The sequence below is a fragment of the Phascolarctos cinereus genome, unplaced genomic scaffold (genome assembly GCF_003287225.1).
Source record: "Phascolarctos cinereus isolate Bilbo 61053 unplaced genomic scaffold, phaCin_HiC Scaffold_8;HRSCAF=390, whole genome shotgun sequence".
NCBI classification, from domain to species: Eukaryota; Metazoa; Chordata; class Mammalia; order Diprotodontia; family Phascolarctidae; genus Phascolarctos; species Phascolarctos cinereus.
In genome coordinates, this window is record NW_027556291.1 from 53,057,223 (window position 1) to 53,071,614 (window position 14,392).

Below are 14,392 nucleotides of genomic sequence, written 5' to 3' on the forward strand. Positions count from 1 at the left end.
ACTCTTCTTCATACTCCGTGGTATAGCCTAACTGGCCTTCTTACTGTCCCTTACATGTATCATTCCCCCTCTGCACCTCTAGACTGGTTGTCCCCCATGCCTGGAAAGCACTTTCTCCTCACCTCCACCCCTTGAAAACCCTGGTTTCCTTCCAAGCTCAGCTCTACTTCCACCTTCTACATGAAGTCTTTCCAGATCTGCAGCTGCCAATGCCTCCACTCCCATACATAGCATGTATTTATTTTCTATGTGCCTTTATATGTGCATGTTGTCTCCTCAGTAGAACATAAGGTCTGCAAGGACTGGGGCTGTTTCACTTTTGTCTTTGTATCCTCAGGGCATGGCCCTTAGTAGGCACTCCATACATGCGTAATTGATCATTACCAACTTGAGAATCTAGAAAGGCTTCCTGTAGAAGATGCCACTTGAGTTGAACCTCAAAGTTAGCTAGGGATTCCAGGAAGCCCCAGGTCAGAGGATGTATGTTCTAGGCATGGGTGACTGCCCATGCAAAGGCACAGAGCAAGAGATGGGATGGCTGGGTTCAGAGAACAGCAGATAAGCCATCTGGGCTAGAATATGCAGCACATAAAAGGGGAGTAGTATGCAACAAGTTTGGAAGAGTCAGTTGAAACTCAACTGTGAGAGGCTTTGCTTTCCTTCCCAACTCACTGACCGACTCTTTTCTCTTCTAAGGTCCCAGTTGGAGTTGTCATTGCATCTGTGAAGAGAGAGCAAGGTCCACCACCCTGGTACCACATAATGTGTGAAGAACTAGTACAACAGATGATTAACTCCAAGGTTCAGCTTCAGCAAGTTGAGGCAGCCTTATATAAGAATCAAGAAAATGAAGACTTGCTCAAATTGAAAAAAGATCTGCAACAAGTGATAGAGCTGACCAAACAGCTTCTTTCTTCCCACGTCCACCCTTCATCCTCCCTGAGAGTCGCTGATGGTGACAATTGTGTCTGCGATCAGCTCCATCCCTCCTGGAAAGTGGGGATGACTGCATGGCCATCTGGAGTAAAGATGGCCAGTGTTACAAAGCCACGATCAAGGAGATCGATGAAGAGAATGAGACTGCAGTCATCTCGTTTGATGGCTATGGCAATGTTGAAGTCACGTCTCTGCTGAACCTGAAGCCCATGAAGGAAGAAGAGAAGTTAGAGGAGGCTGACAGTAAGGTCAAGGCAAAGAAGGAAAAGCTAGCCCAGCAGCGAGAATATAAGAGGAAGAAAGCCTGGAAGAAAGCTCAGCAAGCCAAGGAAATGGATCAGCAAAGTGAGGCTCAGAAAGACAAATGGCAACAGTTCCACAACAAGGCCTGCTTGAAGAACAAAAAAGGCTGGGTCAAGAAGAGCATCTTTGCTTCCCCCGAGACCATAAATGGTAAGGTGGGGATTGGAACATGCGGCATTGCAGATAAACCCATGACACAGTTTCAAGATAACTCGAAATACAATGTCCGCCATTTGATGCCTCAGTAACCAGAGATGCTGGTTAAGTTGTTCTGTATAGGGGTCTACATTTTCCTTTCTAGTATCATATTTTTCTAACGACAAATTATCTGTTAGCTTCAAAGGAAAAAATATTTGTCATTATTATCTGACTTCAAATAATTGGACAAAACTTGAGAAAATTGCTTTGAATTACTGTTTGCTCCTTGGCTGATTTTCTTCATTTCTGCCACCTTTTGGTACAACCCAGAGTTTGTACCCTAATATAACTTTGCTAGACTGACACTACCTGAATACAGCATTTAACTGAAGCCTTGACTTTCCAGATGACCAACTTCTCCACCTGAGAAATGGACTTTTTCTAAAGTTATAACTTCCAACTTGCACATCCTATTAGTTTGCAGCATATCCCAATAGCCATGGGAGCTTCCTGGTAAATCACCAACCTGCTGAGCCAATGGACTCTTCCAACATTCTCTAACTTCAATTTAGAATCTAGCTGTTCTCATAAAATTATGCCTAGACACAAGTTCAAAACAAAGGAAGCTTTTCACAAAGGAAGTATCTCCACCCTTATAACTAGCATCTTGAGTCTCTCTAGTCCTCTCTGGAATTATTTCAGTCTTGTACTTTTCATTGATAAGTTGTTTTCTAAGAAAAGCCATGTTGTTACACATTCAATTGGATATGGAAATCTATCTTACCCTGCAGGAAAATAGGGGGAGAGGGGGACAAGAGAGCAGGGGGGGTGACAGAGAGGAGGGCAGATTGGGAAAGAGGGTAATCAGAAGCAAATACTTCTGAGGAGGGACAGGATCAAAAGAAAGAATAGAATAAATGGGAGGGCAGGACAGGATTAAGGGAAATAGAATTAGTTTTTTACAACATGTCTACTAAGGAAGTGTTTTGCATAACTGCACATGTACAACCTATATTGAGTTGCTTGCCTTTTCAATGAGGATGGGTGGGGGAGGGAGGAATGGAGAAAATTTGGAACTCAAAGTTTTAAAAACACATGTTTTAAAAAAAATGTTTTCACATGCAACTGGGAAATAAGAAATACAGGAAATGGGGTTCAGAAGTCTATCCTGCTCTACAGGAAAATAGAAGGGGAAGGGGATAAGAGAAGGGAGGGGGGGAGAGATAGAAGAGAAGGCAGACCAGGGGAAGGGGTATTCAGAATGCATGCCATCTTGGGGTGGGGGGAGGGGTGAGAAATTTGGAACTCAAAAACTTGTGGAAGTGAATATTGAAAACTAAAAATAAATAAATTCATATTAAGAAATAAAAAAAGTAAAAAAAATTTTAAAAAGCTGAAAAAAAAAAGCCATGTTGAAGATCAGCTAGCTTTCCTAAGTTTTCTACGAGCTGTTTTTTCTCTGTTGACTTTAATTTCTACCACTGGAGCCATTTTAGGGTGCATAATGTTTACATGAGAAAAACACATACAAAAGCTAATATAGAGCCTGATATACAATGAAGATGCTATTTTTGTGAAAATTTAGGCTGAACTAATGAACAAAAATTATTCCAAAATTTTTGCCAATAAAAGCAGCTGTGTTTCTTATGTATTCATCTGACCATAATTTTGTAGTATATCAGGTCCTTGAATCTGGGTTTGTGATTTTTGTTATCTAAGGACAGATGTTAACATTCATTGATGTAAGTGACCATTTCAGTTACCAGAGTGGTACCCATTAAAAGCTAAATCCTGCAATGGATGGTTTGGAACAGCCTCTATAAATCAAAACTAACAAATGGAAGGAATACAGAAAAATTATGAAAGACATTTATGAAATAATGCAAAGTTGGGCAAAAAAGAAAAGGAAAATCCAAAGAATGGGATACAATCAATCTATAACTATGGAAGAAGAAAAGTGAATGAAAATAAAAATATAAAGAATCAAAATTAGGATTTAGAGGGAGTGACTGAAAAGTTGTTCCAACTCTATGCATTGAAATTAGTTGATTTAAATGAAGTTGCTAAATATATTTGGCTGGCAGAATTGACGTTCAAATGAAGATGTTTTAATGAGATATTTTGTTTCAAAAATAGAGGAAAGGTGTTTCTACTAATGAAAGTTGATGATTTGTATGACAAGTGTATTGATCAGAGTTTTGTACGTTTGGCATTTGTTAAAGTATTTTTACAATCTAAAAGAAAAAAATGGCAAGATGAGGAGTTGGTGCTTTATTCTATAAGCCATGGGGAGCCACTAAAGCAGGGTCATGATAGAGTCAGACTCTATTTTGGCAGCTACATGGAGGGTGGATTAGGGAGAAAGGAGATTGGAAGCCAGGAGTTCCATCAGGAGGTTGTAACAAGAGCCTAGATGAGAAGTGATAAGGACCTAACTTGGGTGGTGCTTCATATCAGTGGAGGGAAGAGGGTGGATAGGAGATATGTTAGACTGGGAGGAGGGGGTGCAGTGAGAAATAGGGAGAGGTCAGGAATGACTCCAAGTTTGCAAACCTGAGTGACTAGAACTGTAAGTGATGTTCATAATGAAAAAGAAAAGAAGTAAAAATATTATGGTACCCATAACAGAAATAGGAAAGTTTGGAAGAGAGGTGCGGGTTGCTGGGCAAGGGAGAGAAAATGAGTTGTTTGGATATGTTGAATTTGAGATGCCTAGAGGGCATTCAATTGAAAAATTCTAATAAGTGGTTGGTAATTTAGGAGGAGAGCTCAGGAAAAAGGCTAGGGCTGGATGTATGTGTATATGGGTGTCATAAGTATAGCACTAAAAATTAAACCCCTGGGAGACAAGCTCACCAAGGGAAAAAGCAGAGGGAGAAAAGAGCCCAGGACAGAGCTTTGAGGACAACTCCAATTAGGGTGCAGGACATGGATGATGATCCAGTAACGAGGCTGAGCAAGTAAATCAGGAAATAGCAGTGTCACAAAAACTCAGGGAGGAGAGAGAATATGGGAACAGGGAGTGTTTGACAGTGCCAGAAGCTACAGAGAGGTCAAGGTGGATAAGGTCTTTGGATTTTAATGGTAGGGTCAAAATCCACCACTCTGTAAAGGATTGAGAAGTGAATAGGACCCCAAAGTGGAGTCTAGGTGTCAGGGGGAGGGACATAATTTGGAACTCAAAACTTTAAATAAAAATATTTAATTAAAAAAAAAAAGACTTGAGCAGAGAAGTCTGAAACAGCCAATGTAGAAAGTTCAGTAGAGTCAATTAGGGAACAATAAAAGGATTACTGTGCAACAGTGAGGGCCCAAATGAAATCAGATAACAAATCTGTAATGGACTCAATCAGTACAGTTGTGTGACTTCATCCAGCAGCACATATGTAAGAAAAAAGGAAATAAAGTCCAGAGCTGAGGTAAAGGACTAGGAGAGGAGAGGAGGTAGGGGTAGAATGACTGGAGCCCACAATTTGAAGAAACAGTAAATTTAAGAAGAATTAACCACAAGTTTAAAAATGCAGACATAAGAGATTGTAGTCAGAAAAATTACAGAGTTCTGGATCACAAAGGTAAAGCAGTTATGGATGATGGTGAGATCAAGGGTGTGACCATCCCTATGTGTGTGACTGAAGTGGAGTGAAGGTCATACAAACTGAGATTAATGAAGTGAGAGGCCAGGATATTAGGAGAGATAAAAAATAGGTATACTGAAGTCCCAAGTGTAAGAGCTGGAGTTGAGATGAAAAGGAATGGCATTTTATCACCAATAGGATAAGAGTGCCAGAGGGCACAAGGGAAGGGAAGGGTAGGGCCAGATGGAGACTAGATTATAGGGATGAAGCAGATACCGGGGAGTAGTAGCAAGGGAAAGGGGTTTTCACCTAGGCAGCTAACCACTCTGAATCACAGGATTAGGAAGAGGTAGGAATTTGCTAACCATTGGACAGGACCGTAATTCCATTTGACTGGAGTTCCCTTCATTGAGGATCCTATGATGTCTAAAGGTGGATTCAGTTAGTTCATTCTCATGCACTAGAGAAAAACAGAGATGGGGTCCAGTGTTAGAAGTCTTGTTGCAAGAGGTATGTTATCTATGACTCTGGTTCTGGGAAGAGTCATAGAGGTGAGCAGAATCAAGCTTGAGTCATGGGCAAGGGTCATAGAAGTTAAAAAAAAAAAACTCTGCTCTTTGCATGAGTCATGGCAGTGAGAAGCTTAGTGTCTAAGGCTCTTACCAGTTGGAGAACAGAGAGAGACCAGGTACCGCTGGTTTGTAGGGATGGCATGTGTTGCTTCCCAGCACTGGTGTCGCTGTTGGTGCTGCAATCAGACCCAGCTAGAGCTAAGATCCAGACCTGAAACAGTGATGCCAGCCGCCAGCCAAGATTGCAGGTAGCATTGCTACTGGGACAGATTCCAGAGTCCTGGGAGATGGCCAACCAGTGGGAAGTGAAGAGGAGTGGATAAGGGTCAGAGGAATGGACCTTTCACCCCCAGCTGCCTTTGCCTTCCTCTTTAAACTCTAAAGTCCCAGATGCTCTGTTATTTCTCCTAATCCTTCCTCAACCCCAGAAAGACAAAAGGCTGAAGTTCCAATTTCAGAGAAAATCAGTCAAAGGAGTTTCTTTACAATTTTATTTGACAGCTAAAATATGTATAGCCACAGTAGATTCTCCATGCAATAGAAAATTTTAGTCAGAATGAAGGAAATATTGAAGAAATTTTGAACCATACAGACTTTTCTATCATCCTTTTTTCACAGCCCTAGATCAGTGCTGAATCAGTGCTAGCACCCACTGCCACAAGAAGACATGAGAGCTCTGAGCAATGAGGTAAGAGTCTGGAGGCTTTTCACCCCCATAGAGGGATGGGGATGCTGAAAATTCTAGGTGGGGAGGCCTTGACAAGTATCCTGCTGAAGCCCAAACATTTGGCTGGAAGATTAACTGTAGCTCCCCTTGGCAGCTAAATGATGTCATGTTCTGGTTCTAGGTCACTGAGAAATGACAAGACTACTCTTCTGCAGATTGCGGAAAGTAGAACATGGGCCAGATATAGGTTGCTATTGCTACTAGAAAACCCCAGGTGTTAGCTAGGATAACTACCAAGTATACATCCAGCCCTGACCATGGTCACAACTGAAAAGCACGTGAAATTGGACTAATTATACTTAATTTTGTTCATTCTTTATTCATCATTTTCTTTATAAAGAATGTGACTCCAAGTAGTTCTCTGTTTTGTCCTACATTTTAGGAGAGAGGGATTGGGCCTATGACTTTTTTTAAAAAAGGGAACTCCTGAAAGAGAAAACTCCCTCCACCAATGTAGGTTGGTGCCTCACCTGTAATGCACAGGTGAGTTACTTAATGCCCTAGAGAGTTACTTAAAATGCTGATTTGCCTGAGGTCACACTGCCAGTATATGTCAGAGGCAGGACTTGAAACCACGTCTTTTGGGCTCCAAGATCAGTTGCAACACATCATGGTTGTAGTCTTACCTCTACATTTATGTTATTTATTTTATGAAGATTAAATGGTGTTAATAAACTAAGGTGAAGTACTTTTAAAAAAGCATGTCAGACTTTCTGCTGCTTTATAGCAGCAAATTCAATAGACTATGAGCTCCGTGAGGGCAGAGCTTGTCTTTGGCCTTTCTTTGTATCCCAACAATTAGCATGGTGGATGCTTAATAAATGCTTGTCAGTTGACTGGCACTGAGTTGCCATCACCTACACCCTTGAAAAATGACTAAAATTTCAGTGTCAAACTCAAAAGAGACATTTTTATGAGCTAACCTAACAATCCTTCAGGATTGGGTTATATAAGAGGAACACAGTGTTGGCCATGTCTGATGCAAATCAAAAATCCAAGGAGAAATTAACCACTGTTTATATTTCATCTGTGACATTTGCTTACCTGGGAAAATCAGCAAAGAGGTTTTAATAAAATCTGAGAGCACATATTCCCAGAACATGACCTTTTCAATTATGTTCCTTTCCAAAGACTACTTGAATTATGCAATGTGAAGTCCCTAATTATCTGCCCTTCCAAACCGTGCTACAGGAACATGGTGGTAACTAAATGGTGGCATTCTAAGACAGCCACAGGCCATGGATAAGTAAAATGAAGGAACAAGATGCACATGGGGTCCAAGAGATGAACAAGCCTTCTGGGGTGATCTGGCCAGTTGGTGGTGCTTCAGAATTGACGTATACCGTGCTATTACTAGTTATTAGGTGCATTTCAGCTCCTAGTTGCCCTGAATTCACTGACAGTTGCTCAGGGACAAACTTGCCACCCAGCTGCCAGCTGCTCCAGGCAGTGTGGCACCGTCTATGCACTGTCAGAAGATCCATTTACTATCTATGTGACCTTCAGCAACTTACCTTGACTTTACCTCTCTGGGCCTCAATTTCCTTATCTGTAATAGAAGGGGGATGGACTAGATGACCTGCTTAAATCTGTGAACCTAAGTTCCCTTTGAGAGCCCATAGGCACATCAGCAAAAACATCAGAAACCATCAGCAACACACTAACTGTCCAAAAGATACAAGAATCAGATGCATTGATGAAATATTCACATCTAAGCCCTTTGAAACTGTTAGCTACACAATATAGAAATGTTGGTTACAATTATCTAGTGTCCCTCCAACTCTAGAACACAATGATTCTCTACTCACTGGAAACACATAGACACTGACTGGTTGATAACCTCCCTGGTGACCCCAAATCAGTGTACTCTGCAAGAGGAGCAACCCCAGAAATATCAATACTGTTCTAAGACTCCTCATTTCAGGCATTTCCATCTTCCTCCTCCAATTCAAAAAATATTATTCCTCAGGAAATCACCAGACTGATGATGATTCCTTATTTCCTCCTAACAACAATAGTAAAAAAAAAAAATCCTATGAGCAACAGATGATCGAAATGGGAAAAAAAAAAGAAAGAAAATGTCAGCTATACTTGTTTCTACTTCCTCCCTTCCCACTCAACTTTAAGCAATGGATAGAGCATTGGACTTGGAATCAGGAAGAGCTGACTTTAAAGCCTGTCTCAGATACTATCTTCAGGACCCTGGGCAAGTCACATAACAACAACCACAACATATATAGTGTTTACTATATGCCTGGCATTATGCTAAATGCTTTACAATTATTATCTCATTTGATCCTCACAACAACCCTGAGAGGTGGGTGCTATTATTATTCCCATTTTACAGATGGGGAAACGGAGGCAAAAAAGAGGTTAACTGACTTGTCCATGGTCACAGAGCTGGTAAGTGTCTGAGGCCAGATTTGGACTTAGGTCTTCCTGACTCCAAGCCAGGTGTTTTATCCACTGAGCCACCTCTCTCAGCCTTGATATCTTCATCTGTAAAATGGGGATAATTATAGCATCTATCGCAATATGAGGGCCAAATGACATAAGTAAAATGCCTTGCAAACATTAAAAAGTGATAGCTATTCTAAACCACTTGCAATCTGGCTTTTGCTCATGTCACTCACCTGAAATTGCTCTCTCCAAATATCTGAAGAGCTTCCCTGGCCCCCAAAGCCATCTCATTAAGGACAGTGTTCTATTGGTGGCACTGCATGCTGGGTGGGTATAGGAATACAGTATCTTCAAATACCGTAGTCTCTAATGTGAAAACAGGTTTAATATGAAAGTATATGTTGAGCCTATATCAATTTACATGCCGTCTTGGGGTGGGGGGAGAGGGGAGATGGGGAGAAAATTTGGAATTCAAAATCTTATGAAAGTCATTGTTGAAAACTAAAAATAAATAAATTTATTAATTAAAAAAACAAATACTGTTGTCTCCAAAGAATCAGAGGCCAGAGTCCCAAGAAGCAATGAAGGCAGGCAAGGTGGGGATATAAATCAGCTATAGCAGAGCTCTAATTATAAAGGAGGCCAACAAGGAAACATCCAATTGGAAAAAGAGGTGCCCCCCCCCAATCTTTGCAGAAGCAGGGGTCTATGGGTGTGCAACACTGCACAGAATGTCATATTTGTTTAATGTGTTGCTTTGTTCTACTGTACTGTTGGTATGGTTGTTGTTGTTTTCCTTTTTGATTTTTATGTTTATAAGGGATGGCTCTCTGGGAGGGAAACATTGGGAAATGTAGGTGGTATAAAAATAAAAGAAATCCACTTCTAGGCTTATATTCCAAAGAGATAAAGGATTTGTATGCATAAAAATGGAGGGTGTCCCAAAAATCTTGGTGCAGTTTGAGGCTTTAAAAGAAAACTTAAAGCTACACTAAGTCTTTTGGGACATCCTGTGTTTACAGCAGCTCTTTTGTTGTAGCAAAGAAGTGGAAACCAAGGATGCCCATTGACTGGGGAATGGTTGAACAAATTGTGGCATGTGAATGGGACGAAATAGCACTGGGTCTTGAGAAATGATGAAGAGGATAGTTTCAGAGAAACCTGGGAAGACTTGTATGACTCAGTGAAGAATCATAAGATCACAGGATCCTAGATCTAGAGCTAGAAGACACCTCAGGGGTCCACCTAAGGGAACAGTCTCCTCATTTTACAGACAAGGAAACTGAAGCACCAAGAGGGGAAATGATTTGTCCAAGGTCACATATAGGAGCCTAGAACTAAGCTGGCAGGGCCCTCCAAGGCCACCTAGTTCTACCCCTTCATTTTGCAGAGGAGGAAACTGAGGCTCAGGGAGGAGAAGGGACTTGCATAGGGTTACACAGCTAATCATTGTCTAAAGATGGAACTGGAACTCAGGGCTTCTTGGCTCCAAGACCAGTGTGTTACCCACTATACCATACCATGAAGGGAACAGAGGCATGAAAACAATTTAAACAATGATTGCAACGTTGTAAAGAAAAGAAACTTGGAAAAACTTAAGAAATCCAATCAATACGATGAGGAATGACATTTCTAGAGGCCCAATGATGAAGTGTGCTGCCCACCCCTTGACAGACGAGATGGACTAAAAGTACAAAATGAGACACACGTTTTCAGCCACGGCAGACATGTGGATAGGTTTCTGCTGACTATGCTTATTGGTCATAAGGAGAATCTGGTGGGGGCAGGGAAGGTTGTTGTTACATTTTTAAGCAGGGGGAAATCAGTGAGGAGAGAGGGGCTAACTGATGGTGATGCAAAAAAATATAGATTAAGTAAGAATTAAAAATGCACAGAGAACAGAATGATGTTGAAAGAGAAATGCAGACAATTGGGATGGCTTTACAACCAGCATACTGAATTTATTATCAATGTTTAGTTTTTAAAAAAAGAACAAGCTGTATGTAATGGAGATTCACAGTTCTGTGCACAGCCTTCTTTTTTCATTCTTCTTTGTATATCAAAATGCTTATTTTATTTGGTGCGTAACCAAATAACCAAAAATAAAAATAACCCCCAAAATGACAAAAAATAATAACCAAAATATAACAAAATAACCAAATAAAATATAACTAAAAAATAATACCCCAAAAATTAAAACCAAGTAAACAATAATAACCAAAAATAACCCCAAAATGACCCAAAATGAAAGGAAAAAAAATTTAAGATGAGAACAAATTCATTTTATAAAAAAGGAAATGAAGATGAGCCAGTCATGTCAAGAGATGGAAGGCTAACAGATGGACAGCCCCAGTGGAATACTGGTATCCACAAAACATCAAGAGACCTAAAGGAAGGCCTCCAGTATGTTGTCTGTATCTTTGGTGGAAGATCTATAGAGAAGACCATTGACAAGAAGTGCACAGGACATGAAAGACTGGATGAGCCCTGCACTGAAGGAGTGCCCACGTTACCAAGATCAGGGATCCACCGAAATATTCAAAAACATGAACAGGGCTCACTCACTTCTAAGCATGCGGTCCACTAGAAACCCCGGCTTTTTCTCTGATTGTTGTACAGCCACATCTCCTCTCCCCCATACTGTGCTGGTGAAGCTGATTTGTTTTTCAATCTGATATTTATCCCTATTAAATTTCATCTTTATTAAGTATGGCCATGTAGCCTGTTGATATATCTCAAGGGAGAGCCTTGAAGCTATCCCTCTTACTTTCCATGGTTTCGGTACTGATAAATGATTGCCATTAATAATATACACAAGGCCAAGAATAGAGTCCTAGGGCACTCTGTTAGAAACTTCCCTCCAAGTTGACACCAATTCATTAATGTCTACTACATGGTGCCAACCAGTTCTAGTTCAGCCAGTTCAGAATCCTCCTAATAAGTACTATCATGACCCACATTCCTCCTTTTTGTCTACAAGGACAGCACAAGAGACTCTGTCAAACTCTTTGCCAAAATCAAGGCAAATTATATCCTAGGCATTCTTCTGAGCTACCAATCTAGTGACCCTGTCAAAAAAGAACACGAGGCTAGTCGGACAAGATGTGTTCTTGAGAAAGCCACGCAGCATTTTGTAATCACTCTGACCTTTCCAAAAGCTCAAAAGCCATTGATGTAATAGTGTGTTCCAGAAAGCAATAACAAAACAATCAAAATTGAATGCTAGGAAATTATCATGATTAAGTTCGGCTCCAAAGAGATAGGAGAAGACACCTCTTCTGCTCCTTGCAGATGTTGAGATGTGACAGATACAAATGTCACACTTTTGTACTGTGTTGGCAAGTTTTGGTGAACTGTTTTCCTCCATCTTTTGTGTTCTTTGTTGTAAGAGATGGCTGGGGGTGAGGGATACATTGGGAAATATAAGTGATGTAAATATGTCCCCCTCCTCAAGGTCCCTCCCACTTACCTTGAGTTTGTTACAAGGGCAGCTCCTTGTTCTCTTAGCATCTCTTCATTTACCTTTGATTTCAATCCTGTGTTGGCCATCTCTGTTCTACCCTTCCTACTCTGAAGTCATTCTCCTTGACAAAGAAAACAAAATCAAAATGAAAATCAAGTACTTTAGCTTTCTCACCATCCACTATTATTATCATCCTTCCCACTCCAAGAAGTAGGCCAATCTCTCCTTTGGTCCTCCTCTTGCCCCGAACCTAGTTTTTTTAAAAAACACACAACTTTTTGTCGTCCTTAGCATTGGTCACAGCTCATTGTGGCCTTTAGCCAGTGGCATGCTGATAAAAGTTTAACAACTAGTTCTCCAGGGAAAAAAAAAAAACATGTAGACAGAACACGCTTTAAAGTTTAACCTGCATAATTAACATTTTTTCCATCACATTCTTAGGTCTAGATAATCAACAAAACAATAAATCAAGTGCTGATTTGTAGTGTTTTCAATTTTCAAGGGCATAAATGCTAACACTGAAAATCTGACAATCATCTCTCTATCCACTGGCTCCAGCACCCTCTGCCTTTAGCACTTCTGACACTAATGGCTGTACTTCTGGGGGTTTTTTTACAATTAATTTATTTATTTTTAGTTTTCAACATTCACTTCCATAAGATTTTGAGTTTTAAATTTTCTCCCTCTCCCATTCCTCTCCCCTCCCAATCTGATATAGGTTCTACTTATACATTCATATTAAGCATATTTTCCCATTAGTCACGATGTAAAGAAGAATTAGAACTAATGGGAGGAACCACGAGAATGAAGCAATAAAACAAAACAACAAAGGAAAAGGGGAGCAAATAGTATGCTGCCATCTGCATTCAGACTACATAGTTCTTTCTCTGGACGTGCATTGTACTTCTCTTTTATGTTCATACCCACCTACCTTAAGTTCTTTCCTCTATTTAAAAATCTGGATTCATTATTTAATTCCCTACATAGCAACACCAGTTTGAGTAGCCCAGTGCTTAGGAGAATTTCAGTGAGAGAGTGGGTAAGTGAACAAAAGGAAAGATTCCCTGAAGCTTTTAGTGGCACAGCTGTGGTGGCCCAGGGTTTTCTGCTCTCATCTTCTCTGATTAATTTGAGGGTGGCCCTAATTACTGTATAGACTCAAGGGAGGAAATCCAAGAAATCAAGGGGAAAACCATGGTGGAGAGTACCTGGGTGAGGAGCCAGAGGGTGAAATGGGACTGATATAGTCATCAAGTCAACTACCTGGACAGGAGAAGGAACTAGACAAGGAATTTGGGAAACAAATTGCAAAATTGTGGTCATAGGTGACTTCAGCCATTTGGACAACAGCTAGACTTGTCTCTCTGTCAAAAGCAGAGAAGCTCAGAAATATCTAACTTCAAAGGATGCTTCAAAAGATATGCACAAATAGTCTTCAAAAGAACTACAAACCATAAACATCCACATGTAAACATGCTCCAAAGCATTAGTAATAAGAAAAATGAAAAATAAAACAACTCTGAGGTTTAACATTATACCCTGCAAATTGGCCAAGATGATAAAAGATGGAAATATGCTATGTTGGAGGGGTAGTAGGAAGATGGGCACACTAATATACCACTGGAACAGGTATAGGTTGGTCCAACCATTCTAGATAACAATTCCGAATTATGCAACTAAACTATTGATGCCCTTTGAGCCAGCGAACCCACTACTAAGGTATATGCTTGAGGTTTAAAATATATATATATTAAATATATATACACACACACACACATAAATGTGTGTGTATATGTTTATAGGAGCACTTTTTGTGGTAGCAAAAAACTAGATACAAAAAGAGTGCCCACAGATTAGGATTCAGCTGAACAAACCGTGGTATACAAATGTAATGTACAATAAGAAATAACAGGTATCCCACCTCTCACACGCTGACTGGGTGACCCATGGCAAGTAAGTGACTTCATTTCTCAGTGCCCCAGGCAACTCTCTAGGACTACAAATTCCAGACAAGGGGCTGATGTGCAGATAATAATAATAGGTAGCATTTATATAATTTTAAGGTTTTCAAAGAGCTTTGCATATGTTATCTCAATCGATCCTCACAAGCACTCTATGAGGCAAGTGCTTTTATTACCACCATTTGACCAAGGAAGATGCCATTTGGGCAAAGATACTGGAGTGGTTGCCATTTCCTTCTCCAGTTCATTTTACAGATGAGGAAACTGAGGCAAACAGAGTTAAAGGACTTGCCCAGGATCGCACAGCTAGTAAGTGT

General features: G+C 40.4%; 1 pseudogene; it reads left to right on the forward strand.

Moving 5' to 3' along the window:
- The first annotated feature begins 762 nt into the window (after positions 1 to 762).
- On the forward strand, positions 763 to 1,487 carry LOC110200034 (survival of motor neuron-related-splicing factor 30 pseudogene; annotated as a pseudogene).
- Positions 1,488 to 14,392: the final 12,905 nt, after the last annotated feature.